The sequence below is a fragment of the Neophocaena asiaeorientalis genome, unplaced genomic scaffold (assembly GCF_003031525.2).
Source record: "Neophocaena asiaeorientalis asiaeorientalis breed wild unplaced genomic scaffold, Neophocaena_asiaeorientalis_V1.1 scaffold201, whole genome shotgun sequence".
NCBI lineage: Eukaryota > Metazoa > Chordata > Mammalia > Artiodactyla > Phocoenidae > Neophocaena > Neophocaena asiaeorientalis.
In genome coordinates this window covers 785,183-796,093 of record NW_020171805.1, presented here as the reverse complement: position 1 = coordinate 796,093, position 10,911 = coordinate 785,183, and the positions used below count along the sequence as shown (strand labels likewise).

General features: G+C 43.7%; 1 non-coding gene across 1 annotated transcript; it reads right to left on the bottom strand.

The window, feature by feature from the left end:
- Nucleotides 1-5,428: 5,428 nt before the first annotated feature.
- Nucleotides 5,429-5,535, bottom strand: LOC112402654 (U6 spliceosomal RNA). The gene has a single exon (XR_003003751.1). It is a non-coding gene; the product is annotated as a U6 spliceosomal RNA (small nuclear RNA).
- Nucleotides 5,536-10,911: the final 5,376 nt, after the last annotated feature.

The window sequence follows — 10,911 nt, the reverse complement described above, 5'->3', positions numbered from 1 at the left end:
GGAGAGAGAAGAATTGCACTCTGAGTTAAGAGAAGTGTGTTAAAGGTCCCCCATCACTCCCACCCTCCTCCCCAAAACCAAACAAAAAACAATCCAATAAGGAAATTGATTTTGTTCAAGCCATTGCAATAGGTAGAGTACCCCAGATCCAAAGAGAGTAGAAAAGTCCCTTAAACTTGTCTAGGAAGGAGCAGACAATTTATCCATGGGGTAATTGTACAGTCGGTGTTGTTTTGTGATCAGGGGGAGTGTCAGTCAACCAGAGAGGAAATGTTCACCTCCGCGTCTAGCTAGTTTCAGGGGGACCAATAGTTTGGGCAATCACTTCTGAGACAAAGAACAGGAGGTTGGAGGGACTGTGTCTGGCCTCATCACAGGTAATTAGGGGGGTGTCTGTGAGTCTTATGAGGAGTCATGGGAGAGAGTGGACCGCAAGTCTTATCTAAGTCACATGGGGAAGGTGGTCCTTTGTGGTAAGCTGTTTCCCAGAATGCAAAAGGATAGGCGGACTTTGGAACACGTGGGTTTGGGGGGGTTTCTTCACCATCTTTGTTTTTTGGAAGAACAGGGCTCGGGTAAATTTCAAATTGTCAAATTCTCCCAGTGACCTTGCCTGATGGGTGTTATCAGACTAATTTTATAACAGGCTTGGTAGGATTGAATAAGACCCCCTAGATCTCTTCTCAGAAGTGCTGGGAAATCACTCTAACTGGGAAGAAGTAGGGGTGGGAAAACTTAGGTCTCAAGACACCAGTGGTCCGAGGGACTCTTTTCTCTCTGCTTCTGAGGAGAGGGTGCTGGGGCGGGGAAAGTTCTGTGTGGTTTTGGAGATGGGGAGGGGAGGGTGTTATTAGGAGCAGACTATGAAAGAGGGAATTTGCAGAAATGATGGCTTAGGTTGACTTATCTGCACATTTGTTTGAATTCTCCATTGACTTCACACTCTGTAGTCTTTTCCTTCATTAGCAAATAATTTTACCGAGAAGTGGAATGAAGTTTCTGTGCAAGGAATCATTTCTTGCCAAAGGAGCTGTTAAAAATTAATAAACAGAAACCTCAATTAAAATAGAGTCAGGAGAGCAGAGCGGGGAGCTCTCAGGCTCTGCGAAGAAGAAAGAACTCACTCTTCTTGCCTGCAGGAGCACAGCCAATGAGAGACAGTCACAACTTAGTAAATGAAAAGCCACAGACTCTGTTTACAGCCTTCCCACTTCCTTTTCCCTCTATAAAAGAGTTCTCCTCTCTGTTTTTGCTGGGGACTTGCATGTGGCTCACCATGGTTGCAGACCCTGAACTGCAATTCTTTGATGATCCTAAATAAACCCATTTTTGCTGGAGAAATTACTGGCAGTCTATTTGTTTTACGTCAATGGGGCATAAAATCTCTGAATCTTTAATCAGACTTGAGAGAGTCTGGACTTGAGGGAGGATTCAAAGTAGGTTAGAAAGAAGCTTATAAAGGCCATTTGTCAACAGGCATCAGACACCTTGGAAATCTGCACATCCTTCCACGCTTTCATTTCTAGGAATTTATCTGAAGGAATGAATCAGATAATGTTCAAAAATGTTTGTAGTGAGGGAACTACCCCAGCATTGTTTATACTAATGAAGAATTAGAAGTCCAATAACAGTTTGCTAAATAAATTATAGAAACATCAACATAATAAAAATAAATGACCATTAAAAAGAGAGCATGGACGTATATTTGTTTATGCAGTGTATTGTTTATGTGTACCTCAGGTGAAAACTAGGCCTTGTGTGGAGCACAGCCACCTGGGTTAGGTGATTCTGATTCTATGGGGTTCTTCACCTTTCATGGCCTTTGGGCTATTTTGTATCTCCACAACTTATAGCAATGCAAATAATTCTCTATAGACCATGCAACTAAATTCTGTCTGGTGGAGGTTCATTTGTCTAGCTCCTCCCCAGTGGAAGAAGCCACTTTTGTGTTCATTTGTAAATCCATTTCAGTATTCCTCATCTATAAATGTCTCTGCTATCTTGACTCCTTTGTTATAACCTCTTAATTGTCCCCTCGTTAATAACGAATTAAATAAAAATTTTAACATGTGTTCATTTTATATCTGTAGGAGAGTCATAATTTCATCTTTAAAAAATTATCCTTTAACCATTGAAAGGTACTTGTGATCATTATTAAATAATAAAAACAAGTTACAAATAGTGTATCTTATATCATTCAAAGAAAAATGGCATGTTTTAACTGATGCACAGAAATAAAAAGTTCATTGCAGTACACACCAAAATGTAGGAGTGTTTATCTCAGGATGGGTTCATGGATGGATTTAATTGTCTTCATGCTCATCTTATTTCTTAGGCCTAACACGTATTATTGTGAATAAAAGTATTTAAACACCAAAGAAGCATTAATCAAAATCTGGGACATACCAGCCTTTCTAACCGAATTCCCGTGGGATTCAGATCTCCCCTTCTCCCAATCTGGCAAGTCTAAAGTCAGGAGGTAACTTTTCTGGCATAACCCTGCTTCCCTTCTAGGGGAGGATAAGGTGGCTGACATTTAAGAAGCCCCAAGGAACATTTAGGGCCGGGGCTCCCTGCTGGGCTACACGCCCAGAGGCTCTGGGTTAGTCTGTTGGGTGGGGACGTGGGGTAGAGGCTTCTGAAGATAATATTTGAGACGTTTAGGCTGTGACTATGCAAAAAAGAAAATCTGAGGAAACTACTGGTTTGTACAGAGTGGCTTTGAAAGATTATGATTGAAATATACCGAGGGATTGATAATTTATGCCTACATCTCCGGTGGCGAGGGTACCAGATAGTCTCAGAAAGTGTTTCCATTAGAGGGAGCTGCGGATGGTTTGAGCTGAGGAAGGGTTCAAGGTTAACACTCCCCACCCCCTTCCCCAGTTCCACAGGAAGAAGCTGGTGGGCAGATCTGCGTGGGGTGGGCAGTCTCCTTGAAGATGCTGGGTGAGATCGCCGGAAGCCACCACGAGGTGCTATCTCAGCCCAGGGGACACAGCTACTCTGAGTCCCTTTGCTGGAAAGGGGTGGGGTAGGGAGGAAAGTTGTCCCCCGAAAAGCTGCTCTCCCCTCGGAAAACCAGGAATTCCCTGGGCAGTCTCTACCAGGAGTGAAATGTAGATCCTTTGCACTTCAACTCCTGTTCTATTTTCAGACTGATTCACAACTAAAACATGAAATAAATGATGGAAGGTACGGAGCACTGTCTGACACTTGCTCAACGCGCGTTACTTTCTTCCCTCCCTCCTTCCCTTCTTCATCAGAATCTGCGGGGCCAGACTGTAGGCGCTCTCAGACTGTGCTCTCTGAAGGGCTGTTTTCTGCAGGTAATTACAGAACCTGGCTTCCGGCCGCGCTGTCCACGCCGCCTTTCGAGCTCAGGACGCCACGAGCCCGCCCTCTGGCGGCGACAGCCCCGCATGTTCTCAAGCGGCCAAGGCTCCGCCCCGCCGGGGCTTCACTGCAAAACTTCGTTCCTGACGCCTGGTCACTGTCACCGCACAGTGGACACATGTCCCGCTTTGGACCGAATTACTCGGCAGGACTGCAAGGTGACTTGCTAACGCCATCAGACAAGAAAGGAGAGCATGTGAAGCTGGAGAGGGAGGGGAGAAGCGTTTGCAAATTCCTTAAATACAAGTGGTACCTCTCCCCCATTCCTCAAAATTTTGTTACGAAAAGTTTTAAAGATACCTAAAAGTTCAAAGAATTTTACAGTGAACAGACATATATCTATCACCCAGATTCGTCCATTAACATTTTATTCTACTTGTTTCATTACATACCTACCCATCACCCACCCTCTCTCTCCACCCATCAAAACAGCTTATTTTTCTGATGCATTTCAAAGCAGGTTGCAGACACTTCCCTCTAAACATCTCAGCCCTCAGTTTTTAAAGAAACACATGGAAGAGGTTGCCAATATTTATTTTCCTGCGCAGTACATTTCTATTTTCTTGTTTTGTTGTTTTGTTCTTATAACCCTGTGAATGAGTTAATTCATTAAACTGAGATATAATTGACATATAACATTATTTTAGTTTCAGGTGCACAACATAATGCTTTGGCATTTGTGTATTTGTATATATTGTAGAATAATCACCACCCTAAGTCTAGTTAACATCCATTACCACACGTGGTGACAACCTTTTTTTTTTTCTTGTGATGAGAACTTTTGAGATCTATTCTGGTAGCAACTTTCAAATATACAATGAGGTAGGAATTTTTAATCCCATTTTACAGGCGTGGAAACTGAGGGTCAAGATGGGTGAGTAATTTGATGGAGCTGTGATTCAATCTGTGTCTTTCACAGCAGATGTCCTCCCCTCCCTAACTTTGATGGCTTCACATTTTACTTGGAATAAAAGCAGAACTTCTCATGCACATGGCCATCCAGGACCCTGCACTGTCTGTCTCCTCCCTCCTTCACCAAAGCAGTCCAGTCTGCTTGGAGATGCATTCCCAGACCACCCTGTCTGAAGTTACCTCCCCCAGGGATGCTTTATTACCCCTTCTTTCTTAACACGTTTCACAATTAGGAATTACCTTGTTTTTACATTTGTTTGCTCATTATCTGATTCTCCGAGGAATGTAAGGATCTCCAGTACCTAGAAGTGGGCCCAGAATGAGTCAGCGTTGAAGGAATATATTCATTAAGTGGATGAGTGTAGAATTCTGCTCAGCTCACTTAGTTGCTAAGTCTCTAAGATATGAGATCTTGGGACATTAGGATGTCAGGCCTACAAGCACTGCTGCCATCTTGCTTCTGGTCGGAAGAAAGAGCTAGCCCAGGGAGGGGTAGACCCGAGCAGGAGGCCTGACTGGACCTCCTGGCCCCCACTGTCCTTCAGGACTTGTAGTTTTGTGAGAGTATTTTCAGTTATTTGCAGCTGAAGTCATCCTTTGCCGTTAGCTGACCACTTACCATGTACCCTCACTTTGCTTAGCATTTTAGAAATAATATTTCTAGGCTTTGTAACATTGGAGGCTGGCATTAGCTCCAAGGGTGCCCTTGTGACAATTAGTAGCAGAGACCCCCCTCTGAGCAGATGTAGCCGTGGGTCCCACTCACCTCCGCCCAGGATGTCCTGGTGAAGATGCAGCCTGAACCCCATTACAAGGTAGCATAGGTGCCATTGCTCCCGTTTTGCAGTGAGGAGACACAGACCCAGAGCGGAATTGACTTGCCCAACATCACATGGTTTAGCCACAGGCAGAGCTGGGAATCAAACCGTGTCTTTCAAAAGCTCATACCAACTTTTAAAAATAATGTTTAGTTTTGACTTTAAATGACACATTTGAATGGAATGAAATAAAACCAAAAAATAAACATTTAAAATTGAGCTGTGTTGGTGGATTCTTTCCTCAGGCAAAGCCTACCGAAATGTTTTCAGTATTTTTTTTTTTTTTTGGCTTCGACAATAGACAAAATATGGAATGTGTCATAGATGCGCGTGTCACTCTTGCACAGGGGCCGTGATGATGTTCCCTGTATAGTTCCAATGTTAGTATATGTGTGGCTGAAGCGAACACAGTATGGGTTTTTTAAAAAAGGCTTATTGAGATATAAGTCACACACCATACAGCTTACTCATTCCAAGGGTACAATTCAATGGCTTTTGGTATATACACAGAGTTGTACAAACACTATCATAGTGGATTTTAGAATTTTAGAATTTCATCACTCCAAAAATAAACTTTGTAGCCCTTAGCCCAGTCTTCCCTCCCCCTGGTCCCTGGCAACCACTAACCTGCTTTCTGTCTCTACAGAGTTGCCTGCTCTGGACATTTCACGTAAATGGGGTCACACACCACGTGGTCCTTTGTGACTGGCATCCTTCACATAGCATAAGGATTTCAAGTTCATGTGTAGCTTGTATCCGTACTTCATTCCTTTTCATGGCTGAATAATATTCTACTGTATGGGTATATCCCATCTTACCTATTCATTCATTGGTTAGTGGGCATTTTGTGTGTTTCCACTTTTCTGGCTGTTATGAATAATGTTGCTATGAACATTCATGCCCAAGTTTTTGTATGGACATATGTTTTCATTTCTCTTGGGTACATACCTAGGAGTGAAATTGTTGGATCATACGATAAATCTATGTTTAATCATCTGAGGAACGTCCAGATGGTTTGCCAAAGTGGCTTCACCATTGTATGTTCTCACCAGCAGTGTCTCAGGGTTCCAATTTCTCCACATCCTCACAAACATTTGTTACTATCTGACTTTTTTGGGGTTTTGTTTGTTTGGTTGGATTTTTTTGGCTGTGCCGTGCTGCTGGCCGGATCTCAGTTCCTCAACCAGGGACTGAATCCAGGCCATGGCAGTGAAAGTGCAGAATCCTAACCACTAGGCCACCAGGGAATTCCCTGCTATCTGACTTTTAATGACAGCCCTCCCAGTGGCTGTGAAGTGGTATCTTGTGTGGCTTTCATTTGCATTTCCCTGATGGCTAATGATGTTGAGCATCTTTTCATGTGCTTAATGGCCATTTGCATATCTTCATTGGAGAAATATCTTATCAGGTGCTTTGCCCAGTTGTTTTTTTTTTTTTTTTTTGCGGTACGCGGGCCTCTCACTTTTGTGGCCTCCCCCATTGCAGAGCACAGGCTCTGGACGCACAGGCTCAGCGGCCATGGCTCACAGGCCCAGCCACTCCGCGGCATGTGGGATCTTCCCAGATCAGGGCACAAACCCGTGTCGCCTAGCATTGGCAGGCGGACTCTCAACCACTGCGCCACCAGGGAAGCCCTTGCCCAGTTTTTAACTGGACTATTCATCTTTTTATTATTGTCTCAGAGTGGGTTTTAGTAAGGGAATACGGGGCTGGCTGAATTAGCTCACTGTCTGAACTACCTGGATATAGTGTATTGGCAAGCACTGCCTCTCATCTTAGAAAATCAGATTTTTCACATACAGTCTCAAGTAGATCCCAGGTCAAATAAGGAAAATTGGAGTAGGATACGCCAAGCCTTGGTAACACTGAGGAAGAACGCTTTCTGCCTGTGTGATCTTGGGTAAATTACTTAACTTTTTTGAGCCTCAGGTTTGGGTCCATTTTATAGGCTGAGACTCTTCCTCTCAATCTGTGCGTGTCAGATGATTAGGAAAGCAGCACCTCTCACTCAGCACTAGCCCTGCGGCAGGCAAGGCAGTCAGTGCCGCTTCAGGATGGATGAATGCCGTTTCCCTTCTCTTCCTGCTTCTCAAAGCTCAGCTCCAGTTCTCAGGGCTCAGAGGCTGAGATCACTTGAAGGAAAGTCACAGTTATTTCATCAGATTAACCACAATAACCACAGCTCACAGTGGTTGGAGGAGAGGATGACATATCCAGATCTGATTTGGCCATGAGAGGCACTAGAGCCCTAAGGATGTTTCAGCAGCATCTTCTGAGAGAGGAGACCTGGTGGGCAGAGCTTCCTGTACCAGGGTCTTTTCTTTCCACTAGGGATAGCCTGCAGGGGATTCTGGCCGCCCTGGGGAAATGCTGGCCCCCACCCCCTCCACCTATAGCCTGTTGGAAGGAAGGGCAGAAGAGGAGGCCACAGGGATGTGCACAACGTGTGGACACATGTCACCCTGTGCACTAGCACACACAACTCAGTCAATGCCTTGGAATCGGACTCAATAAGATTACCCCTTTGTGAGGAGCATTCAGGGAAGCAAGAGACGTGCAGGCATTTCCTCCGTTCCCTACAGACTGTTTCTCTCATCACCCCAGCCTGGATTTAACTCAGCATTCCTTCCTCCCTCCCTTCCTTCCTCCCTCCCTCCCTTCCTTCCTTCCTTCCTTCCTTCCTTCCTTCCTTCCTTCCTTCCTCTCTCTCTCTCTCTCTCTCTCTCTCTCTCTCTCTCTCTTTCTTTCTTTCTTTCTTTCTTTCTTTCTTTCACATTTGTGGAGCATTTCCTCTGCGCCAAGCATTGTTCTAGCCACTGGGGATTCAAATATCAATCCAGCTCCAATGTGCTCATCACCAAGGAAGGGAGAAGTAGATGTTTGTGTATTGAGGTACCAGGTGAGCTTGGATTTAGAAACTGTGCCAGCATCTTCAATGTCTAGGCAGATAGAAAAAGTCACCTCAAGATGGGTTCGTCTGATCAGGGAAGAGCCACGGGCATAATTCCTATAGATATGCAAGGGGAGGGACAGTGGTACTCACTTCCTGGGGGGAAGAAGGGACAGGAGGCTCGTCTGACCCCCACCCCCGGGCTGCCTCCCCCTCCAAGCACAGGTCTGTGGGGGATGCAGCTGGGGCAGGGGCAGGCATTGGGAAATGCACCAACTTGCCTTAGAAGCCTGGAAGCCTTGCAGAAAAAGAAGGACTGACATTACAGCCCTCTCTGGAGTTCAAGGACAGGGAAATTGAGGAGGAGAGTCTAACAGGGGGTCCCAACCAAGGCCTGTGAAAGGAAGGTCACCAAGGGTGTCAGAGTGGGAGCTCACAATGAGGGGAGGAGACACAGTGCCTAGTCCTGCCCCAGGCCCTTGGCATTTGTGAGCAGGTTCAGGCTGTCCCTGAATTGATGGTGACTGTGATCCAACCTCCCCAGTGTGTCCTTGTGCTTTGGGGGAACAGTGGTAGAGCTTGTGAGTGTGAACTAGGACAGTATGACCTTGAAGTTCAAGTGTGGAACCCCACTCTTTTAAATTTAATTTTATTTATTTTTTATTCAGCATGTTCTTATAAGCTATACATTTTATATATATTAGTGTATATATGTCAACTCCAATCTCCCAATTCATCCCTCTCCGGGTATATGCCTAGTAGTGGGATTGCTAGGTCATATGGTAGTTCTATTTTTAGTTTTATAAGGAACCTCCATACTGTTCTCCATAGTGGCTGAATCAATTTATATTCCCACCATGGAACCCCACTCTTGCTTGGACAGATCTGGGCTAGCAAGACTCTTAGCTGGAAACAGGCAAGTGTGCCTTGCAAGTGTGCACTGGGTCAGTGTCCAACAGGGACAGCAAGTGTCAGTCCAGAAGACATTGTGCCAGTGGACCAGTCGGACTCTGCATTCTCTCCTTTCCTTTCCTCTTCTCCTTGTCCTCTTATTCCTCCTCCACAATCACCTCTTTCTCTTCCCCCCTCTCTCTCTCCCTGGTATTAGAAGTAGAATATCCCTTTGGATCAAGTAAACCCTTAAGTCCTTGGGCAGTTTAAGCCGGGGGAAGGGGAGAATGGGGGTGAGCCTCAAAAAGAGATGTTGGAATTCCAGTAGGATCAGGTGGATGCTTAAATGGGTCATTAGAAAGGCAAAAACTAAATATAACTGTTGTTCTTGTCATCTGTGAAATGATTTTGCCAGAAATCCAGGCCTATGATTGAGTAACTTGGCCACTCTATTAGTCAGGAAATGTTAATTTCTTTAACAAAAAAATCCTCTAGTCAGTGGGGTTTAAAATATATATACATGTAATATATGGCAATAGTGGTACAAAGAACTGGAAGTGGTTAATGGAACCATAATGTTGCAAGTTTCCCACATTTTATGTGAAACCACTAAAAATGTGGTTTTTAAAACCCAATAGGGGAATTAAAATGGAATACTAAAAAATAATTGATTAACCCAAAAGACAGTAGGAAAGGAGGAATAGAAGATCAAAAAAGAGATGGGACAAGTAGAAAACAAATAATAAAATGGTAGCCTTAAACCCAACATATCAATATTTGTATTAAATGTAAGTGGACAAAGCTGACCAGTTAAAAGGCAGAGATTGTCAGATTGATGGAAAAGCAATATAGGTATTCCCACTTTTGGAAAGTTCACTTTACCTCACTTTGCTTTTATGAAAGCCCTGTATTAGTACATGTTTCTGCTAACTGAAAGAAAGCTGAAGAGGATTTTCACTTTTATGAAAAAAGGCAAAAAGTGATAATAGTGTTCAGCATTTGCTCTGCAGTGAGAAGTTATAGAGGCAGCATGCACCCTGAGCAGTGAGAGGGGCACTGCCAAGCTCCTTCCCTGGAAGCTACACTCAGCACCTCAGCATCAAGCTGCCACAGCTTTGAACTGTGTCCGTGAGCATCTGTGTTTTATCTCAATTTATCTTGTGCATCCGTTAACAAGATGTGTCCTGAGGTAATTGCTTCTTTGCTTTATGCCATTTCAGCTTACAAAGGGTTTCATAGAAATGCCCTACTTTTGGATAGCAGAGAAAACCTGAATTCCTCTTTATGCTGTTTATGAGAGACACTTTTTAAATGGTTTATTACAGGATATTAAATATAGTTCCCTATGCCATACAGTCGAGCCTTGTTGTTTATCCATTCTATATATAATAGTTTGCATCTGCTAATCCCCATCCCAGTCTATCCCTCCCTGACCCCTCTCCCCCTTGGCTACCACAAGTCTGTTCTCTATATCTGTGAGTCTGCTTCTGTTTCATAGATAAGTTCAGCTGTGTCATATTTTAGATTCCACATATAAGCGATATCATATGGTATTTTTCTTTCTCTTTTTGACTTACTTCACTTAGTATGATAATCTCTAGGTCCATCCATGTTGCTGCAAATGGCGTTATTTCATTCTTCTTTATGGTTGAGTAGTATTCCATTGTATATATAGACCATATCTTCATTATCTGTTCATCTGTTGATGAACATTTAGGTTGTTTCCATGTCTTGGGTATTGTAAAGAGTGCTGCTATGAACATAAGGGTGCATGTATCTTTTCTCACACTTTTAATTTAAAGAAACAGGCTGAAAGTAGAAGAATGGAAAACAATACCTTATGAAAACAGTAGTAAGTATAAGAAAGCTGAAGTGCCTATAATAATATTAGCCAAAATAGATGTCAAGGCAAGGAGTATTACAAGGGCTTCCCTGGTGGTGCAGTGGTTGAGAGTCTGCCTGCCATAAAAAAAAAAAAAAAAAAAAAAAAGATAACAAGGATCA